General features: G+C 44.4%; 2 pseudogenes across 1 annotated transcript; both read right to left on the reverse strand.

Annotated features, from left to right (window-relative positions):
- Positions 1-646: 646 nt before the first annotated feature.
- Positions 647-2,026, reverse strand: LOC102715225 (annotated as a pseudogene). Its single transcript, XR_423726.2, has 2 exons — positions 1,197-2,026; positions 647-1,075 (listed from the first exon to the last, which is right to left on the reverse strand). The product of XR_423726.2 is annotated as a flavonoid O-methyltransferase-like protein Os11g0303600 (transcript).
- A 6,204-nt stretch (positions 2,027-8,230) lies between these two features.
- LOC102713932 lies at positions 8,231-23,273 on the reverse strand (annotated as a pseudogene).
- Positions 23,274-24,356: the final 1,083 nt, after the last annotated feature.

Consider the following 24,356-nt stretch of genomic DNA (forward strand, 5'->3'; position numbering starts at 1 on the left):
TATCTGCTCATTACAATCTGCGGATATCCGTCGGAATATCCGTATCCGTCGGAAACTGTCATACTGTATTCATATTTGTATCTGAAGAAAATTATCCGTATTCGTATCCGTATTCGAATTATTCGGGAAATATCCGCTCCGAGCTACCTCCGTATCCATTTTTTTTCTGAAGCGAACGGAAACTATCCGCTCCGTTTTAAGCCCTACTAGAGGGTGGTTCTGGTCCACAAAAATCCTAGCTTAATTTTTGTGTATATATAATAAATATAAGAGAAAAATATTATTTATTAATATATGCAAAATGCACTTTTGATCAATTTTATATTTCTGTGTTATATATCTTGTATGTTATATTTGTGACAATTAAAAAATTACGCAAGTTAGGCACGAGACCCTCAAGGGCACAACATTTAGCACCCTCAATACAATCTAGTTAGATATTACCTCACATCGAGGGATTGAACCTATGCCAGTAAAAACATCAATACATGTAGTGTCTATTCATTACAGTGTTGACATGCTCATGGATAATTTTTAGTTATGGCTTTTCTCACACAGGTGAGAGCAAAGCCATCATAATGTGGTTTGAAGTATGATATTCAATATAGCAACAATTAAAGGGGACAAAAACAAAGCTATATAAAGTATTGGCTTTATTAGTTTCCATCTTGGACTTTAACTAGATAATTGTAAGTATGCAAGCTAACAAAGACATGCATATACACTTTATTAGACCCAACCTAAGACATGCATATTAAAAAGAAAACATTGATTCCTTCTATGGATAGAGCTCAATGATCGATAGAAACCCCAAAACTGGCCTTGTCTTGTACTGAGTAAATCCTGCATCGATGAATATCTTATGCCATTCATGCTTATCACGTTCCTTGCCTGATGTTATCACCATCATCAATAAATCAAACGAAACTTGAGCTTCAAACATGGATTTCAAAGATGATCCAACCACTATGTCTATGATGATAACTTTTCCTCCTGATTTCTGAGAATAAATAGCATTTCTACATTGTTTTAAGATTTTCACACAATCCTCATCATTCCAATCATGTAGAATATACTGCATGAATAGTTGGTGAATTGGAATTAGTCAACAATAAATTTGATATGATACAATAGTAATGCATATAGGTAAATGGAATTTCCCCCTAATTTCCCTAATTTTAGGTCTTAGATTGTACCTTGAGCAACACTGCATCAGTCGGAGGGATTTGTTCCATCATGTTACCTGCAATGTACTCAACAATTCCATCCACCGTGATAGTATCTATAACATTTGGAAGGCCCAATACTGAGCATTTAATATGTGGGAAAGCCTTAGCAATGGCCCTTGCTGATGTGCCAGTACCACCACCAACATCAACCAATGAGCTAATCCCATCAAACACCTCACCACATTTGTTAATAATATAATCAATTGCAAGACGACTATCAGAACCCATGCCAGCATTGAACACCTCATTCATGTTAGCATCACGAGCCATAACACCCCATAAGTCTGTGCCATGGGCAGCCCTAAATGGCATCTCTATGGCCACCTCTTTGTCCTCAGTCATGAACCACTCCGATAGATGCATTGCTGCTGACACATGGTACTTGGTGGTTTGGGAGAGCACAAATGGAAAGAGGCTTCCATGCCCACTGATGCTATTGTCCACGAGGAGACGAGACAATGGCGTAAGGCGGTACATGCATGTGACCTTCTGAGTTATCTCTTCCTCAGTAGTTGACATGTCAAGAGAGAAAATACCTACCGCAGTAAGAAATCTCATGAGACGAGGCAGGTGAGGCTTTCTGCTTTCAGGCACTGGGATGGAGCTGACCAGTTCTGATAGTGAGGCAGCACCACCGCAACGATGAATGGTGTTGGGGATACCGAGCTTGACAGCACACTCAAGCGCCGTGGCCTTGAGGTAGCTAAAGGTAAGATCCAAAGCTCTGTATGTGCTTGCAGAAACTCTGAGTTGAAGGAGGAGGCTTCCATGGGTGTGGTCGGTTGAACCTTCTCCATGGAAATTGCTAACAAAGATGATTTTTTTTTGTGTAGTTGTTATGATGAGAAGGAATTGATTTATAGCATTGAACTTGATGAACACAAGGTCATTGTTGCCTCATTCCATGCATAGGAATTAATGCTGTGGTCCACTATCTAGTATGCCACCTGTCATCATTATTAGTTATGCAACCCTCCACTAGCTGGTATGCCAACTGTCACCATTAATTTCACCAGCTATTCACTATATGGCATGCCACTTGTCACCATTAATTTCGCCATGCAACCTTTTGCTAGTTGGTATGCCACCTATCACTATTAATTTCACCAACACTCCGTTGAATGGTATGCCACCTGTCACCACTAATTTCGCCATGCAACACTCCACTAGATGCTATGCCACCTGTCACCACTGTTCGCTATGCAACCCTACAATATATGGTATGCCACCTGTCACCATTAACTTTGCCATGCAACCCTCTAATAGATACTATGCCACATGTCACCATTGTTCGCTATGCAACCCTCCACTAGATGGTATGCCACCTGTCACCACTAATTTCACTAACTCTTCACTATATGGTATGCCACTTGTCACTATTAATTTTGCCATGCAACCCTCTAATAGTTGGTATGCCACCTATCACCATTAATCTCACCAACCCTTCACTGAATGGTGCGCCACCTGTCACCATTAATTCACCATACAACCCTCCACCAGATCATACACCACCTATCATCAGTAACTTCACCATGCAACCGTCCAATAGATGGTACGCCACCTATCATCGTTAACTTCACCATGCAATGGTATACCACCTATCACCATTAACTTCACCATGCAACCCTCCATTAGATGATATACTACCTATCACCATTAGTTTCACCATGCAAGGCCTTCACTAGTTGATATGCCACCTATCACCATTAATTTAATCGACCATCTATTATATAGTATGTCACATATCACCATTAATATCACCGTGCAACCCTTCACTGGATTCATGCGACATGTCACCATTAATTTCACTAACCCTCCACTATAAAATCTACAAACTAATGGTCCTAACCAATAAATAGATCAAATGATAAAAGTAATACACCCTATAAATTAATATTTATATAACATGTTTTTACCTTTCTAGTCTTAATACAAGTAAAAATGCAATGACTGAATTCATAAGGCAATATGTATGCAAATGAATTACTAAGTAGAACAAATAAGGCAACTATAACACAACAACCCCCAAAATCTGCATAAATGGGTTAACTTGGGGTACCATGATTGGAGTGAATTGGGTGCATAAGCTGGTGCAAACCTATGTAAGGCCCTATTTGTGGAGTTTCTAACAGCTGTAGCTTTTCATAAAATCATCTCCTGCTACTAGAAGCTCAGTCAAACAACACTCCCATTTTGAGAACATGCTTATGTAAAATCTAAACAACGAACTAGGATTGAAAAACTGGGTTTACCATGTTTCCTAGATTTTTGCCATCTAGCTTGTTACCAGCTACTTCTCGGAACCTGAAGCTCAACTAAACATGACATAAACTCTCCTTGTGAGACTAATTCTACCAAATAGACACTTGGCCCTAAAGGGGCTAAATCGAAACAAGAACACTCACATGGGTTGAACGAGACTACTAATAGGAAGGGATATTACATGAATACTTCTAGGAATATATAGGACTTATTGACCCTCTCGATTGTTTATTGTATTTGAGAGCAACTTGAATCAGTGATATATTATTTTGGACTAGTAATGTGCTCGTGCTAATGGTACATTGATATTTAGTATGTCAGACTATCACAACAACAAATTCACCTGCAATATTACAAGTGATATAGTAGCCAAAGATAACTACTAAACCGACATTACACAACAAAAGTTGCAACCAACCTCTTATAACACAAAAAGTTTAGAAGAAGGTCATCAATATTATCTTCAAATGCACATAACTATTATTAAAAATTTCATCATTGTTATACTATTGCATTTCATCAAACTTACTTGAAAAAACATCTCACCTTGTGGGATACCTATACCGGGGGTATCTAGAGACTACACGAATACGTAAGGTCAATGGGGTACCGAATAGGAAGGAGAATATATCTATATGGTATCGGCTAGGAGTCTGGTACATACCGGATTGCATGCCGAGTACTTCGGACCCGAGCCGTAACCGAATTAGGATAGATCTTAGTCTTGCTAGATTAGGACTCTGTCATATCTGTAACCCTTCCGCCACTATATAAGGGGTACGGGGTGCCCCCTTGAGGGCAACAGAGATTTCTCTACGCAATACAATCGCCAAGTAGGAGTAAGGTATTATCTCACCACGTCGAGAGCCTAAACCATCTTAACCATCGAATTTCGATCCCGATAGCCACCCTGTAAGTTTATTGTCGACACCAATCGTCGACAGTTGGCGCGCTAGGTAGGGGGTGCGCTATCTTTTCTTTTTCGAACTAAAGCTCTTTTCAGTGAAGTTCGATGGACTTCAACTCGGACATCATGAAGAGGAAGTTCCCGCCGGGCTCGACCTTCAAGTTCGGCGGTATTAGGCTTCATACCGACCAGTTCGGTGCATTGTCGTACACCGAGTCGAGCTCCTCCGACTCCGACGAAGAGGTTTGTCGGTTCCAGCCCAACGAGAAGGCATTAGGTCAGACCCAGATCCAATCTGGGTCACACGACACTGAGATGCTCTCCCCCGGGACGTACCGACAGGCAAGTCAAGGCGCGACTACGATGGAGGTTGAGACCAATCTCGAGGTGGCGCCGACTCCTTTAGCCGATGCTTCTGAGACTTGTAGCAGCACCGAAAGCTTCATGCCGCCCCCGAGAGGTCTTTGCTGTTGGCAAGCCGGTGTCACCTTCTTCTATAGCCAATCGGCGAGAGGAGGAGGCGGCCCGACTAGCAGAAGAGCGCCAACTCGAGGAGGAATGGGAACGCCAGGAGCACGAGGAAAAGGAACGACATGCGACACAATCTCACGCCGCGCTACGACTCCAATCTCGGAAGATGCAGCGCGATCTGCTCCAAACCCAAGTTGACGGGCATGACGTCTTCAAGATGCCCCTGCAGAATGTCCGTGCGGCCGCCGATCTACTCGGTGACATCATCCAGTAGCTCCCACAGCCAGATCTACCTGTGGTGGAAATCATAAACAAGGTCAAGGCCATGGTGACTACTGCTGTGATCCAGCACTCCCTCCAGTGCATGACAGGTACCCCAGCCGCTTGTTCGGAGGCTCAGTCATCCAGATCTCCTAGGTCTCGGGCGAACGTCTCCTGACAACCGACTGGGTCCCGGCCACATAGCGAAAGCATATCGCGCTGGCACTCTCCTGACTCGACGCGAAAGAGAGACACCGTTGAAAGGCAACGCTGCATCCACGATGAGATTCGCCGACTGGATCGGCAACGCCAAGAGCTCAGGGCTGAGAAGCGACGCCTCAATCAAGAGGACTCCGCCGACCTCCGTCGCACGCTCGAACACCAACGCCGCACCCACCGGGAGGACCGTCGCCGCGATCAGGACCACCAATGTCATGGTCAGGCGTCTAAGCATCGGTCACCCGAGAGCTCTAACACTGACATGATGGATGGTGTCTCGGCCTTCACCAAGAACTTAAATCAGTTGACTTGGCCGACTGGTTTCAAGCCCATTGGCATTAACAAGTTCGACGGCTCCACCGACCCGAAAGCATGGCTCACGGTATACTTCATGGCCATCTAGGCCGCACGAGGCGACGCCAAAGCCATGGCCAACTATGTGCCGGTTGCCTTGGATGATTCGGGGCTTCCCAAACAGTCCATTGACTCATGGGCAGAGTTTTGTGACCGGTTCATCACCAATTTCCAGGGCACATATGGAAGGCCAAGGACGAAGTATGATCTGTACCAAGTCCAATAGAGGAAACGCGAATCCCTGTGGGCCTACATCAAACGGTTCTTAGAGGTCCACAATTCCATCCTGGACATAAAAGATGGCGTGGTCATCGCCGCATTCTGGAAAGGAGTACGCAATGAGCCATTCATCGCCAAATTCACTAGGAAAGAGCCGACTACTGTCAAAGATCTCTTCGACATGACTAACTCCTACACAGCGGCCACCGATGCGATGTCCACCTCACGGGGAGATAAGCACGACGAGAAAGTACAACCATCTGGCAAAGGAAAGGAAAAGGAGCACAAGAAGGACTCAGACTCACGGAAACGCAAGCCCGAGGAGCTGGTCGTCGTCGTAGATCGACAGCCGATCCAGTGCCCTAGGATGTCTGACTATACAAAGTCATGAATAGCATGTGCCCCTACCACCTGAAGTCCTCCCACCTGGCCAAAGATTGTTTTGTCATGCGTCACTACGCAGAGCAGTTAGCCAAAGGCCAGTCGGGGGCCACCGGGCCAAGCAATACGAAGCCCGCCGACAAGAAAGACGACAACTTCCAGGATCCACAAGCCAAGCTAAACCACATCTTCGGTGGCCCGCTCGTATACGAGTCCAAGCAGAAGCAAAAGCTCGCCTCAAGGGAGATAAACACCACAACGGTGGACGTTCCCCAGTACCTACGATGGTCAGAAGTTCCGATCATGTTTGATCGCTCGGATCATTCTGACCGATTGGCCCACCCGGGGCGGTACCCACTAGTGCTAGCCCCAGTCGTCACAAGCGTCAAGTTGAAGCGCATGCTCATCGACGGAGGAAGCGCTCTCAACATCCTCTTCGCCAAGACGCTCGACGACATGAAAATCCTGAGGTTGGAGCTACGCCCGAGTAATGCGCCTTTCCATGGGGCCATTCCTGGGCTGTTGGCAACACCACTCGGGCATATCACTCTTCCGGTAACCTTTAGAGACAAGGATAACTACCGGACGGAGAATATCTGCTTTGAAGTTGCAGACTTCGAGACGGCGTACCATGCCATTATTGGCATGCCCGCACTGGCGAAGTTCATGGCGATCCTGCACTACACCTACCTCATGGTCAAGATGCCCGGACCACATGGCGTCATCACCCTGCGCAGCGACATCAAGCAGGCCTTCAGCTGCGAAGCAGAAATCTGTGAAATCTCACAACAGGTTGAAGAGCAGGCCGGATGGGAGCTGATACGCGAAGCCTCGACTCACAAGATGGAGGACGACGATCTACTGTCCAAAAAGACGGCAAAAATCACCTCCAACGAGAAGAGGCAGATCGCCCTCGACCCCGCAGCCTCGACTAAATTAATGTTCATAGGAACTCAGTTAGACTCTAAATAGGAAGTCATGCTCGTCACTTTCCTCCGAAATAAAAAGATATTTTTCTTGGAAACCGTCTGATATGTCGGGGGTCCCTAGGGAAGTGATTGAGCACTCTTTGAATGTAAAAGACGACGCTAAGGCGGTTAAGCAGTGCCTTTGCCGCTTCGCACAAGACAGAAAAGACGTGATTAACGAGGAGTTGACCAAACTGCTCGCGACCGGCTTCATCAAAGAAGTCAAATATCCCGACTGGTTGGCTAACCCTGTCTTAGTCAAAAAGAAGAACAACAAATGGCAAATGTGTGTGGATTACACGGACCTTAACAAGGCATGCCCTGAGGATCCGTTTGGTCTACTGCGCATCGACCAAGTCATAGACTCAACGGCTGGTTGTGCATTACTTAGCTTCCTCAATTGCTACTTAGGCTATCATCAGATCAGCCTAAGACAATCCGGTCAGATGAGAACCGCCTTCATCACACCATTCGGGGCGTACTACAACGAGTCCACGGTAGACATGGCTAGGGAAGAGGACCTCAATAGGCTGGAAGAAGCCAAGGATATCGCGACTATCCAGTCGGCACGCTACCTACAAGGACTCCACCGATACCACAACAGGAATGTTCGCGGGCGGGCATTCCAAGTCGGCGACCTGGTCTTACGCAAAGTACAGACCATAAAGGACCAACACAAGCTCTCTCCAATCTGGGAAGGGCCAAACATCATAGCCGTGGTCAGTCGGCCGGGCTCATACTGACTGAGGATGGAAGACGGAAGGCTGCTAGAGAACTCATGGAACATCGAACAACTATGTCCCTTCCGCACATAGTCATTTTTTTGTATTTTTCTTGTTTACCTTTGACTACCCTCGCCGAGTGGTCCCCACTCGGAAGACTAGTCGGTGGCTACAATGTACTCTCCCTCTTGGTTCTTTTTAATAAAATCTGCTTCCAACAAGCTCTTTAATTTTTGGTTAAATTGAAGTTTGGATGCGGTTGTACATTCGCTCGGGTCCCGAGTATGTTGAGGGCAACCATGATGAGTAAGTTGTAAGGGCCCTAAGTACGTTGATGGCAACCATGATGAGCCGGTCCCAAGCCAGCTCAGCTTCCTGAGCCCTGGCCTCGGCAGCCTCCACCATGGATTTCGCCCGGGACTGTGCCTCTGCTAGTAGCGTACAAGTCAGTAAACGTACGGTGAGGGGTAATGAAGGACGGGGTAAAAAATAACTTACCCACAAGCTTGGCGACGACAGTATTCTTAGCCTTCTTGAGCCGAGTGCATTCGGCTTCTAGCACAGCCTTTGAGGCCGACAGCTGGGAGCGCTCGGCTTCAAGCTTGGTCTTCACCGCTAGCAGCTTGGTGCACTCGGCTTGCAGCCCAGTGTTCGCCTTCTTCAGCTCCCCCAAGACTGTGTCTTGATCTGGCAAAAGAGGATAACCTTCAGTTACGTAGTGAAGATAACAACCAAAGTCAGAATGTCGCACCTTTGATCCGGGCGTGACTCGATACTTTTTCCACGCGAAGGTCAGCTATCTCACCTTGCAGGCGGATTTCCAAAGCCTTTGCGTGTTCCAGTATCTCGTCCAGGATCTCGTCATGATCCTGACACAACGTGTCTATATTCCCCAGCTGCGGGTCAATCGAGCGAAGGGCCTCCAACTTTGCCTTAAAGCGTGCCTCGATTTCCTAAACAGTGTGACGTGAGCTAATGGGATCGCACACTTAAGGTAACAATCGAAGAGCATACCTTCATGAGCTTGACCGACTTCTTGATGTATCACTCGATCTTGGCGATGTCCTTGGAGTCGTCCGACAAGTCAACCTTGACCTGCTCGGCGTGGCTCTCTCGGGCCCTCGGTGGGAGCACTACCGAGGCCGTTGTGACGACCGGTGGAACGGACACCCTAGCACTTGGCCCCGTAGCGCCTGTGGCTGGGAGCTCTACGGCGATGTCCGGCTCCATAGTCAGCGATGGGGCAGCGACCGGGACGATCGCCAGGGTCGCTTCGGTGGTTGGCCCTGTAATAGGGTTAGCTGGCGAAGCACAGGCCGAGCTCGGGGCAGCTAGAACAATGGCCGTTGGTGGACCCGGGGGCTGAACGTCCCCCGAGTCGGCCGGTGCGGCAGGATCAATGTTGCTCGATCTCCTGAAGAAGCCAGGTGATATGATTTCGGTAAGCATACGAATCCTAGTCGGATCACGGCATAAAAGCCAAGTCGTGTTACCTCGGTCCCGTCTTGAAGGTGAGTCTCCTCAATCGCCTCAAAGGATGTGGGCTTGGAGAGCGAGCTAGGGTTAGAGCGTCGTCATCCTCTGGCGCCCCGGTGAGCTCGGCGTCTGGATCGAACGCCATTCTCTTGGCGGCCGGTCATCAACCGAAGCTTTCGCCCCCCTTTTGAGCACAAGCAAAGCCCGGCCTAGGGGGTAGGACAGGAATTGATGGCGGTCCTGCAAAGATTACATAAGTCGAGTTATGACGAATTAGGGTAAACACTCGAGAAGTGGGAAGCAAACCTTCCAGAAGAGACAAAGGACTCACCGGAGGGGAGCATTCCTAGCGTGGAATGGCGATGGGAAGCCGGAAGGGATAGCCGGAATAGTGGTGTTTGGGGGCGAACAGTCGTCGGGCTCTAGCCTGGATGGCCTCCCACTGCAGCACCTTCGCCGACTCCCGAGTCGAGTCGTCGCTCCCAGTATAATCAAAGGCAAATCGGACCCGGTCCTTGAGAGGCTGGATTCAGCGCCGGATAAAGGGACGGGTTACCCAAACTCCGGTTAGGCCGACAGTTTTTAAGTTCTCAATCAGATTGAGCGACGAGTTCACCTGCGGCATCTCCTCGGTCGTCAGGACTGACGACCAAACCTCCCTAGCTACGGGAGCATGGCCAACAAAGGGAAGAAGGGAGTCAGCTAGGTTAGAGCAATAAAACCATGCTGCATGCCAACCCTTAAGGGAGGTCTTCATAGGCAGGGAAAGCCAAGCTTTTTTAACCCCCTCACAAAGCTGAACGCCCGCGCCGCCCACCACTGATGGGTGATTCCGGTTGGGTGCGGAAGAGGTTGAAGAGAGGGGGGATTCCAAGGAAGGTCTTGCAAGTGTATACAAACACTGCGATCTGAAGAGTGGAATTGGGATTCAAGTGATGGAGTTCAATTCCATAAAAATCCGATAAACCTCGGAAAAAAGAAGACACCGGCAGCCCGAAACCCTACTCAAAGAATGGCTCGAATACTACTACTTCCCACGAGTCGGGGGTAGGGAATTCCTCAATGTGAGCACCGCGGTACCCGGCTACTTCCTTGCTTTGGATCAAGCCGGCTCCGGACAAGTTAGAGAGGTTCTGGTCAGAGATGATGGTGGACTGCCATGCGTGAAGCGGTAGCGTCTTCCCTGAATCCGCCGGGGAAGCCATTAGGGGCTTTCTTCGGTAGGCTGAAGGGGAAGGTGGGTGCGGTGAGCGGAGGAAAGGCTAGAGCTCTGGGCCTGGAGGCTAGGGTTTGGTGACCGCGGGAGTCACTGGAGCAAATTGGGGCTAAAGTGGTTAGCACGGCGGAGAAGAAGATGAATAGACGGAGTAACATGAGGCTTAAATGGGCTGCTAATGGGCCCAACGGCTAGAAAAATTCCATTACCAGGCTATGTATCGTTATGTTCCCATGCGAGTAGAGCGGGCCAAAATTTTCGGTGTTGGCATAACCGATACCATGCTATTTTTAAGGAACGTTGCGAGTTTTATGGGCGTGCCAGACGGTGATATGAAATTCGTAATTTCCTTCAAATTGGGAATCGACGGTATGCCAATGTTATGGGCCCATGGCCGCACTCGGGCAGACATCGGTCGATATCGCCCATGGCACTTAATTGCGCTTTTTAGCATGTGCCTAAACTTTGAGTAAACCCAAATATACTCGGTACTAACTACTCGGCTGTAACGGTTCAGCCGGTCGGTGCAACCTATCCCATGGGTAGAACATAGCCGAAGGCTGTATGTCTGGGGAAACACGACACACAATCATTTCCAAACCACTTGGGTCCGAAAGCACTTGATACAATGCTACTCGAGTCGGAGAGCTCGGAAATTTCGAGAAAACCTTCTGGGTAACAGTCCATATATGACTATGTTTAATTGTTACGTATTTAAGTATAGAGTCAGGGGCTACACCTATTAGGTGCATCTTCGATGCACCAAAACTTTTCTTCCAGTCGGAGCTCTCCACAGCCTCTATAATCATCACAGAGCACTCGGGATCACTCGGGAAGCACTCGGGGAGCGCCTGAAAAGCACTCGGATAGTGTCAAGCATGTAGCACAGGGATATGCCTGATGATCAACAATCTGCATGGATGACTTGCGTTGTTATGGACGACACCGGGGGCTGCTGTGGGATACCTATGCCGGGGGTATCTAGAGACTACATGAATACGTACGGTCAATGGGGTACCAAATAGGAAGGAGAATATATCTGTATGGTATCGTATAGGAGTCTGGTACGTACCGGATTGCATGTCAAGTACTTCAGACCCGAGCCGTAACCGAATTAGGATAGATATTAGTCTTATTAGATTAGGACTCTATCATATCCGTAACCCTTCCCCCACTATATAAGGGGTACGGGGTGCCCGCTTGAGGGCAACAGAGATTCCTCGACGCAATACAATCGCCAAGCAGGAGTAAGGTATTATCTCGCCACGTCGAGAGCCTGAACCTGGGTAAATCGTCTCCCTCTTCATCTTAACCATCGAATTTCGAGCCTGATAGCCACCCTATAAGTTTATTTCTGACACCAATCGTCAACACACCTTTTGGGCAACATGACAAGGCAACAATCACGATGAACAAAGGATTTTATATCATTGGAATATTAGCCATTGTCTCGACCTAATTCCATTTACTCCATCTCACTTGTTCACAATTGAGCACGTACACTTTAAGTAATTAGCGTTTTCAGCCACATCATAAATTCACATGAACAAAACATGATGTTATAATAAATCGACCCATTTAAAAGAACATCTTTTTAAGCTAAAAGAACACATTGTAAATGTTATAACCAACAATTGAATATTCATAGAAAAAACACTAAGACATTTTGCAAGAGCCCTTACATTTCGTCTAGCAGCATCGACACAACTTGTATATTCAAATTTTACTCAACTCATGTCTCCTACAATCATTCTCAAAATAAAATGCATCGAAAATTCTGGAAATAAACTTGCATAGGTCATCAAATCTGTTTGATCAAACCAAATTAGTATATAGAGTATTAGGTTAATTTGAAAAAAATGTTAGATATCCTAAAATTTTCTCAAGCGCAATCCTATAAAATAATATCCAAACAACTTTTTTTGACTAAGTATTTGAAGATCCTATTATGTAACAATACTTTGATAAAATGGCAGTCAACCACTGACCAATAGTGGTTATTGCGCCTTTGTAAAATCGAAATATGCTTGCGTCAACTACGGATGCTTCAATCAGCTAATGAGTTTTTTCTAAAAAAATGTAGTAAATTTTGGTACTAAAAGATTTACATAGTACAAACCTCCTCACATCGGCAGTAGTTATGCTCACTAAGTTTAGGGGTGGGCAATCAATTTTCTTTGTTTAATTGATTTAGTTTCTTTAGTTTAATCATAATTCCGCTTTTGTGAAATGCTAACCGAGGTAATTCCTAGAAAAATAAATATCAAGAAAAAATTGATGTGACCATGGTTCTCTTGATACAACAGTCGCTCACATCATAAGTCGATTGGAGCATATAAAGATTAAATATGCAGATGGGCCCCATTTTGGGTCCATGATTATTTGATGGAAAGCTCTCGGAGTTCTCTTTCCAATGGATCCAACCTTTTATCCAAATTCTATCTCCGTCGACCGCAATCTTAGAAACAATATGTTGCATCACTTGCAAAGGGCTATGAGCTTGTACCTTCATCTAGGACCCTGACCCAAGTGGGGTGCACCCCAACCTGGTGTAGCATAATCCTAGGGACTGCTTGGTCATCCTCCCTCCTCCTCAAATAGTTAGGTACGACTTCAAGGATTCTTGGGTTTTCTTTAAATTAAAGTTTAGCCAATGCTACTTTTCTAGGTAAAGCCGTGATCGGTTAGATCTTCATTTTCTCATTATGAAATCACATCTTATTATTTGTATTCAATTTCTACTTGCAATATCAGATGTCTTTAATCTTGTTCTTGCTTGTTGCTTCGATTTGCTCGTAGAAATAAGGACACTGGCAAGATCAACATGATGTGGACTAGGGTTCCCAATCTTCCGAAAGGTTCTGGCACACGTCGATCCGGCTTCTTGAGCCCCGCAATCGCATCACCACGTCTCCTCTGGTTACCACTGTGCCGGAACACAGATGGCCTCGCCGAGAAGGCTAATCCCTATTTGTGAATCGAAGAACACAAACAAGAACAAGAAAGAAAGCAACCAAAATTGCAGATGAATGATTACAGTCATGAGTTGGGGTCTTACAAACCGAACCGGCGGCGAAACTGTTCTTGACAGATTAATCTAAGGAAAACCCAATCCTGACCTAGGCGACGGCTACTGATATATAAAGGCTAGAGTCGTGCAAGACCCCCTGGACGCGTCCCTAATGGACTCGAACTCGATACATGGCCCAACAGGGCCCAAAGACAGCGACACAACACCGGATCAGATTCTGGACGCCAACTTGTTCGGTCGATTGCCGTTGATTCGAAAAGAATTTGGACATGGGACCAGATCCATTGGAAAGGTTATCTTCTTAGCTTTCCATGCAAATAAAGAACTCCCCAATTTGAGCACGTATGCGATCTGGGCGTCTGTTTTAGTGCAGACTGGTCGTGGACTCCGAACCGTGATCGAACTTGAATTGGTTTGGGCCTCCACCTTGACTTGGACGTCTTTCATGATCCTCTTCATGATTCCTAATCATAATACAATCATTAGGTAGCAATCTATTCTCCAAATCATAGAAAAAAGAACATAGGAACGAGCTCACCTGTAAATGTAATTGTCGCGCGCGAACTCTAGTGATTGGACCTTGAATATCCAATGTAGGTGTATTATGTGCATTGGAAGGAGTGAGGTCCTCATCATCTTCCCCCTCTTGAATTGAAGTCGTCCTCGACTCAAACGCATCCTCCTCTCCCAAGTAAGGCTTCAAATCTGAAATATTAAAGATAGGACTAACCCCGAAATCGGGAGGCAACTCAAGTTTATATGCGTTATCATTGATCTTCTCAATTATTTTAAAAGGACCATTAGCCCTGGGCATTAACTTTGACTTTCTCAAATCTGGAAAACGCTCCTTTCTCAAGTGCAACCACACTAAATCACCTACTTCAAGTTTTACTTCCCGTCTTCCCTTGCTACCAGCAACTATATCACTTTTCAGTCATCCTTTCAATGTTGTGCTTAGTCGTTTTATGCATTTTCAAAATAAATTCAGCACGGTCTTTAGCAGAACTATGAATTCTCTCACTAGTAGGCAAAGGTAAAATATCAATAGGAGCACGAGGGTTGAAACCATATACAACCTGGAACGGACTTACCTTAGTAGTTGAATGTGTTGCCCGATTGTATACAAACTCCACATGAGGCAAACATTCTTCCCATATTCTTATTTAATACAGCCTGCAACATGGTACCCAAAGTACGGTTCACCACCTTTGTCTGTCCATCAGTTTGTGGAAGTAGTAGAAAACAATAACTTTGTACCCAGCTTGTTCCACAGAGTACGCCAAAAATGACTCAAAAATTTTGCATCACGATCTGAAACAATAGTAGAAGGCATGCCATGCAAACGTACAATCTCTTTGAAAAAGAGGTTAGCAATATGAACAACATCATCACTCTTATGACATGGTATAAAATGAGCCATCTTAGAAAAGCGATCCACTACAACAAAAATACTATCCCTCCCCCTCTTAGTCCTAGGCAATACCAATACGAAATCCATAGAAATATCCGCCCAAGGAATAGAAGGTACAGGAAGTGGCATATACAAACTATGTGGATTCAAACGAGACTTAGCCTTTTGGCATATAGCACAGCGACCAACGAAACGCTCAACATCTCTCCTCATCTTTGGCCAAAAGAAATGAGCAGCCAAAACATCCTCCGTCTTCTTAGCACCAAAGTGTCCCATCAATCCTCCTCCATGCGTCTCCTGTAACAACAAAAGACAAACAGAACCAACTAGAATGCATAGACTGTTAGCTCTAAACACAAAACCATCATTGATCACAAACTTGTTCCATGTACACAACTCTTTACAATTTAGCATCACATCGTGAAAATCAGGATCAAGTGCATATTGATTTTTAATTGATTCAAGTCCAAAAATCCGACAATCAAGTTGGGACAACATAATATATCGTCTAGACAAAGCATCAGCTATCACATTATCCTTTCCTTCTTATGTTTGATAATATAAGGAAAAGATTCAATAAATTCTACCCATTTAGCATGTCTACGATTAAGATTATTTTGAGAGCAAAGATACTTAAGCGATTCATGATCAGAATGTATTACAAATTCCTTTGGCCACAAGTAATGACGCCACGTCTCTAAATAACGTACAAGAGCATACAAATCTTTATCATACGTAGAATAATTAAGAATAGGCCCATGCAATTTCTCACTAAAGTAAGCAACAGGTTTACCTTCTTGCATCAAAACACCACCAATGCCAACTTCGCTAGCATCACATTCTAGTTCAAAAGTCTTACCAAAATTTGGAAGTTGCAACAATAGTGCATGAGTAAGCTTTTCCTTCAAAGCAGAGAAGGATTCCTCTTGTGTTTTCCCCACTTGAACACCACACCTTTCTTCGTCAACTCATGCAATGGTACCGCAATAGTGCTGAAATCTTTGACGAAGCGGCGATAGAAACCTGAAAGACCAAGAAAACTTCTCACCTGCGTGATGGTTTGTGGCATCGGCCAGCTCGCAATGGCTTTAATTTTTGTCCCATCCACCTCGATTCCCTGTGGAGTAACAACATAGCCAAGAAAAGAAACTCTATCGGTGCAAAAGATGCACTTCTCAAGGTTAGCAAACAAATGTGCATCTCGCAAAGCATCAAAAACAGCACGTATGTGCTCCATATGTTCATCAAAAGACTTGCTGAAAATCAGTATGTCATCAAAATAAACCACCACAAAACGTCCAATAAAAGCCCTCAAAACCTCATTCATCAAACGCATGAAAGTACTAGGTGCATTAGTTAAACCGAAAGGCATTACTAACCTTTCATACAATCCAAATTTAGTTTTAAAAGCTGTTTTCCATTCATCTCCAAGTTTCATCCTTATTTGGTGGTATCCACTACACAAGTCAATTTTTGTGAAAATTATAGAGCCATACAATTCATCAAGCATGTCGTCTAACCTAGGGAAAGGATGGCGATACCGAATGGTAATATTATTAATGGCTCAACAATCCACAGACATACGCCAAGATCCATCCTTCTTAGGAACCAAAATCACAGGAACTGCACAAGGGCTAAGACTTTCTCGTACATACCCGCGGTCCAAAAGATCTTGGACTTGTCGCTGAATTTCCTTAGTCTCCTCGGGATTGGTTCGATAAGTAGCACGGTTTGGCAAGGTTGCTCCTGGAATTAAATCAATTTGATGCTCTATCCCTCTCATAGGTGGCAACCCAGGAGGTATCTCAGCTGGAAAAATGTCCTCATACTCCTGCAAAACGTTAGTGACCGCAGGAGGCAAAGAACTAGCAATATCATCAAGTGAGAACAAGGTTTGTTTGCAAATCAAAGCATAACATAATTCATTTTCAGAAATTTCAGCAAGATCACATTTTGTTGCAAGCATAACACCACCCTTCAATCTAATTCCCTCAGCCTTAGAACTAGGTGAAGACTTATCCTTTTTAGGTGGGAAAATAGACTTAGAAACATGGTGATTTTCAGACTCCTCATTTTCAAACTAGCAGCACGTTCTTTATCAGCTTCTACAATTTCAGCAGGGGTCAAAGGTAGCAAAGTAATTTTCTTTCCATTATGCACAAAAGAATATTTATTACTTCTACCATGGTGTGTAGCATCATTATCATGTTCCCAAGGTCGACCCAACAAAAGAGAACAAGCTTGCATAGGAACCACATCACAATCAATAGAATCAGCATACGAACCAATGGAAAACGAAACCCGACAAACCTGTGTTACCTTAGCTCTTCCAGAATCGTTTAACCACTGAATATAGTAAGGTTGTGAATGTGGGCGTGTGGCCAAGCCAAGCTTCTTGACCAAATCAGAGCTCACCAAATTGTTGCAGCTTCCTCCATCAATGTTCACACGTGCACGACGGTTGTTGATGACAAAGAAAATCTGGAACAAATTGTGGCGTTGCAACCTCTCAGGTTGTTGTACCTAAGTGCTGAGAACCCGTTGTACAATGATGGTTTGGTATGCCGTCATCTCCTCACGGCCATACACTGCATCATCCTCAACCTCTTCTTCTTCTTCGTCTTCAATGTCAGAAGTACTGACGTAACCATCTTCTGTAGCGACATAAGCCCGTTGACTAGGGCAATCCTTTTGCACATGGCCAAACCTTTGGCAGCGGTGGCACTGAATTTTTGTATTGCGTCCCGTCGAAGCAACGGATGAGGCACTCTTGGTGGGTACCTGCGAGGAACTTTTACCTGAATCAGCGGGTCGTGGCAAAGGTGGTTTTGGCGCTGTAGAAACACCGGATGCAACAGGTCGCTTTTTTGCAGTTGGAGGTTCTCGGGAAGAGGTGGCCTTGATCATCCCCGAAGGTGGAGTCGTGCACGGAGAGTACGTAGTTGCCTTGCTCTTATTCTGCTGCTCACGCCCCTGCAATTCCTTTTCTGCAAGCATGGCAAATTGAAACAATTGGTTGACAGTGTTAAATTCCTTATAATCCACTATGTCCTGGATATCACGTCTCAACCCTGAGTAAAAACGACAAATAGCATCCTCGGGCCCCTCTACTATGCCACATCGCATTAAACCCTTCTAAAGCTCACCATAGTAATCTTGCACAGATTTATCACTTTGGTCTAAGCACATCAAATTCTTACGCAAGTCTCTATGATAAGATGGTGGAACAAATCTATCATGCATAGCAACCTTAAGCTCTTCCCATGTATTAGGTAAAACACCCTCTGCAGCTAAACCAGTCCACCAAATAATAGCAAAATCTTTAAATTCACTAGTAGCTTGTCTAACTCTATGTTGCTCAGGCACAAGATGAGAACTAAACTTTTGCTCTACTGTAATCTCCCAATCAAGATATCCTTCCGCATCATAATGGCCCGAAAAAGACGGTATTGTAAATTTTACCTTAGCATAAGGATCAGCACTAACGCGATTATTATCATTACCATGATGTTGTCGATGACCACCCATACCCGTGGTGTTAGTACGAAGACGACACCGAAGTCGTGCTTGTCGTGTTGCTGCTTCATCCACATTACCTTGGTCGTCATACACAATGTCTTCATCCTCATTGGTTGGTTGACGAGTCTCCAACGCAACAATCCGGTCGGTTAGCGTGGATACACGCCTATCCACCCTCTCTATGATGTCACCGAGTTTCATTTGGATGAGCACATCGGTGACGGCCTTGGTGACCTTCTCTGTCTGCAATTGGTCCATAGCAGCTTGTAGTTGCTCCTGACCAACACACTCGTTGAAGTCCTTGGGAGTGGTACTTCCTTCGTCACCTGCCATTGCAGACAGCAAAACATGAACAAACAGTGAAGGTTATCCCTAATAATCTGCTACGCAAGCGTAGTGGTGCCTCTCAACCACTCTCAGCAATATGGAGCTCCTTACCAAGCTCTTATAAGGTTCTTACCCGCAAACAAGGGATACCAGGAAGAATGTCGGCAGCAATTGCAAGGATCAAGAACCTGTGTCGATATGTAGAGCTAGGAAGGCCAACTATATGTGAGTGGTACACAATGCAATAACAGATAGTAAAGCTGAATAAATGGCCTAAGTACAAGTAGCAGTCACTGGAAAAGACACATTTTCTAGAACTAGTCTATCAAGCGAGAGTGAAAACAAAGAAAATAGGTTCTCTCTCAAAAGTCTCTCAACAAGGAAATACCTCTGAAAGTTGTACTCAACACACCACAAGAGTCAACAGCATCTCGGTCTCTCTTTTTTTTCAATTTTTTTTCAAATTTTTTTACCCCTTTTTTTTTCTTTTTTCTATATTTTTTCTCAACTAGGGGTATACAAATAACAAACTTGTAAAGTTATAACCTAAACCGATGCAAGACGTGGCCTATGGAAAATTCTCAAGTAGGTGCGAAGTTGTGGTACAAACTTCCAAGGGCAAAAACTCAATTTTCCAAGCTGAATTTCGCAACGAGAAATTTGCCAAACCCGACGAAGTTTTTTGTAGATGCAAAGTTGGGGAGAAGCGAATGCGAAATTTTCTGTAGATGTCCGAAAAGTATAAAAACGTCCAAATCCGAGTCCGTATGAGAAAGTTAGAGCTGTTTTACCGAAGGGGGCGCGAATCAGGGTTTCGCGGCTTGGCAACTTCGATGCACGGACAGATTGCAAGTAGGTTTAGCAAGCGGCTAACAAGGGGGCTAGCAGAAGCAGGGCGATTAACACAAGGTGGGTTGCGACCTATCTAATCAAGCTTGCGAAAGCGGGTTATTAACACAAGGCGGCTAGCAATCGAAAGCCGAGTAGAACTCGATCTCTCAAGGCAGGCTCTCGCAAATCGACAGATAGATCTAGAACAGAAAAACGTGAAACTAAACCAACGACCACAAACTCGACTAGGACACAAACTCAACACTACGGACTCTGAAATCGAATTATGCAAAGGCTAAAACATGATCTAGGTTAAGGAAAGACTATCGACTATTTTTTTTTGGCTTTTTGTAGACTCTAGGACAAAGGCGAAAAGAAAAACTAAAACTAGGGTAAAGATACAGAGTGAACCTGATGGTGAACCTAGAGCTCTGATACCAACTGATGTGGACTAGGGTTCCCGATCTTCCGAAAGGTTTTGATAAACAAACGATTTGGGTGGAGTCACGACACACGTCAATCCGGCTTCTTGAGCCCCGCAATCGCAGCACCATGCCTCCTTTGGTTACCACCGTGCCAGAACACAGATGGCCTCATCGAGAAGGCTAATCCCTGTTTGCGAATCAAAGAACACAAACAAGAACCAGAAAGAAAGCAACCAAAATTGCAGATGAATGATTAAACTCACGAGTTGGGGTCTTACAAACCGAACCGGCGGCGAAACTGTTCTTGATAGATTAATATAAGCAAAACCCAATCCTAACCTAGGCGACAACTACTGATATATAAAGGCTAGAGTCGTGCAAGACCCCCTAGACGCGTCCCTAATGGACTCGAACTCGATACATGGCCCAACAGGCCCAAAGACGGCGACACAACACCGGATCAGATTCTGGACACCAACTTGTTCGGTCGATTGCTGTTTATTCAGAAAGAATTTGGACGTGGGACCAGATCCAATGGAAAGGTTATCTTCTTAGCTTTCCATGCATATAAAAAACGCCCCAATCCGAGCACGTATGCGACCTGGGCGTCCGTTTTAGTGCAGACTGGTCGTGGACTCCGAACCGTGATCGAACTCGAATTGGTTTGGGCCTCCACCTTGACTTGACGTCCTTCATGATCCTCTCCATGATTCCTAATCATAATATAATCATGAGGTAGCAATTTATTCTCCAAATCTTAGAAAGAAGAACATAGGAACGAGCTCACCTGTAAATGTAATTGTCGCGCGCGAGCTCTTGTGATTGGACCCTGAATATCCAATGCAGGTGTATTGTGTGCATCGGAAGGAGTGAGATCCTCATCACAACAACCCATGGAAAGATGTATCGATCGCTAAGGCACGGCACAACAACGTCTTGTGCGGTTATAGTGGGATCATCAATGTTTTTGTCAAATCGTATTTATCATCAACTCACTAAAAGATCAGACCAATCAGATATGTGAGTTTAGCGAGTGGTGCTAAGGGCTTATCAGATTAAAAGCGATATGGTTTATTTGGTTTTTGGTTGTTACCGAACTCTGCACGATGAATCAATTATGAGAGTATATCTTGTGCGGCCCGGCCCCATGTACTGCTCCATCGAGATGAATTATGGGCTTGGCCCAAGGGTAAGATGCACATGTTAGTGGACTATTGAGCATGGATCGGTTGGCCAAAGTCAAAATCCAAACTACGTACTAAGGACCGAAGTTGATGAAAAATTAAAACAATTCGTACAACAAAAAATGAAACAAACCATCATTTTGGCCCAGGTCGGTTGTGGTTTCAGTAAAGAATTGCCCAAGCCTAGCTATGCTGGTGCTCCAAAGCATGCTTATATTAAGTGGCCATTAGTTTATTAGACATGAACACAAGCATCTTGCATGTATTTAAATAAGGGTTCCGTGTGCTTAAATTTGGAATTTTGGAGTTGTATGTGCTCAAATCCATAAAGATCGATTGTGCCACATTGGTTTCTTAAATTCATAACTAATATGTGCACTGACAAATAAAATTAATCTGTCACTTGAACCTTGATAGAAAGAGGAGGTTGCAGTGATGCTCACCAATGTGATGATTATGATGGATGGCCAGGCAAGATGCCGGTGATGTCCTTCAAGTGACAACACGGTTTTGCTCCACTGCATCGATGTCCTTCTGGCTCCTTTTTTGCAGTTGGGAGTAGGTGGTTGAGCTTCGTCTTGATCTTGCGGTGCTAATGGAGGTGGTTGCGAGTTTTGACGTTGGCCGAATCACCAGCAAGGACCGGCTGGAGTGTGGTGGACTTCGGTTGTAAGGTGCCAATAGGGTTATGGCGAGCTTTGGTGCTAAGGAATCACAGCCCGACTTCCTAACATTTCTGCGTCACCGTAGTGGAATCATTCGACGACGCTCCATGATGTCACGATAGTTGCTCAAGAGCAGGAGGGCATGTAGCTCACCTCAACAGCGTAGCTCTGTGATGACTACTACATGCGGTGTTGACCATGTGTAAACCTTTTACGCCAAAACAACAACACATTATATTGACGGATATGCTCATGATGTTGGTAAGTGTGATCATATATATGCATATTCATCATGTATACTATAGACCAAACAACAACAATAACACACACACACATATATATATAGTGGCACTATGTGAAGCACCACATAGATGATAAGTGCTATGAAACAACGTAGCGTGACACACAACAATCAACCAACCAACCTTCATGCTAGCCCATCTCCTCCCACCACCCCCAACAAAGCTAGTAGAGTTAAAAAATAACTGACAATACAAGATGAGTGTTATCTTTTTACTAAGTGTTTGAGTTAAAAAATAACATATGCGTGCAGGGATGTTTACGACAATACAGTGTGGAGTTAAAATTTAACTAATGTTCATATTGTATGAGTGCTTGACGTGGAGTTAATATTTAACTTTTAATTAGGTATCTAGTGGTATCAACAATATGCACGTACAGTAAATTTTTAACTCTTGTGCACAATCTATATGAGATGTTGATCTGTTGATTGTGGTTTCGTTTAGCGTATAGTTATTTTTTTAACTAGTTGTCATGTCTAAAATAGGTAAAGAATATTTTAGACTCCGAGATTATGCTCATGCATGCTAACTAACATTTTGAAACAAAATCTATGTTTTATCACCACAAATTTTGGTGAATCAAATCAAGTTATTAGTTGCCCTATATAAACTACATACCCCACCACCATTAGTCCACACCCAACTCAACATGGTCGAAAAACATCCACCTGTGGCTGCCACCGCGAAATTATCCAAAACAATACAAAATAATAACTATTAAAACGTCTATAAAAACAACACCAAATACCAAGTTGGGCCAAAAAATATAACTTATTGAATTTATAAAACATTGTTCAAAACAACTCATTTACTTCCCAACCAACTGGTCCATCGGCATGGGCGTCCTCATCATCTGTATCACTAACTGCAAAGTCCACGTCATCATTGCCCATCGACGCCCACTCGTCCCCTAGGCATCTTCACAATGGTGGTCCGTCGCCACAACGCCTTCTTGTTCTTCTTGAACCAATATCCCTACCTAAGCAGCCAGTGTTTGTAGCAACACCTCTCTCCATACATGATCCTCGTGGTCTGCCTCTCTTTTCCTTTCCCATATTTGCAACCTTTCCGATCTTATAGAAGTTTGCTGGATTTTTCAGGAACGTGTTCGCGTAGTGACCATCCCTCTAAAGCTAACATGACGTTACCATGTGTCAGGTTAGGACCATTTGACTCTGATGGCTGCATAAAAATAAAAGAATTACCAATTAAAAATAATCAAATAGAAAAAGGGTGCCAGCAAAGCAATGTCCACCCCTGGTACTCGATGTATGATTCGTTGTTGTATATATGCTGTTAATTTCTACAAGCAGATATTGAGCTTCTTATACTAACAAGACAGTAAATTTCTAACTAATGATGATGTGGACACCTCATTGGTTGTGATCTAACTATATGTGCATTCCAGCAAATGTTTGACTGAGTATTGATGTTGATATTTACAAACACTGAGTGAGCTGTTCAAACTACATAGCCAGTCAAATTTTAACTAAGAGAAAATCTAAAGAATGCCACTGACAAACGTCTAGGTCTAAGAAATGCCATTGACGAATACGAGTTCTAAGAAATGCCATCTTACAAATGAATTTGTCTGAGAAATGCCATCGCCGTTAGGGTTCCGTTCGTTTCTACCGTTAAATACACTGTTCATACTATATCACTTAACGGAAAATTTTGACGGAACCCTAAAGGCGATGGCATTTCTCAGACAAATTCGTTTGTACGATGGCATTTCTTAGAACTCACATTCGCCGATGGCATTTCTTAGAATTAAGTGTTCGTCAATGACAACTGTTAGATTTTCTCTTTAACTAATATCTAGGTGGTGACCTCATGAGTTGTGACCCAAATGTGGTTGCACTCTAGTAAATATTGAACTTAGTACGGATGCTAATTTTGTATACACACTGAGTGGTTTGTTTTAAACTTACTAATCCAGTAAACTTTTAACTGAATACACTATAGTCCATTAAAAA

This window comes from Oryza brachyantha, chromosome 8 (genome assembly GCF_000231095.2).
Source record: "Oryza brachyantha chromosome 8, ObraRS2, whole genome shotgun sequence".
Classification (NCBI taxonomy): Eukaryota; Viridiplantae; Streptophyta; class Magnoliopsida; order Poales; family Poaceae; genus Oryza; species Oryza brachyantha.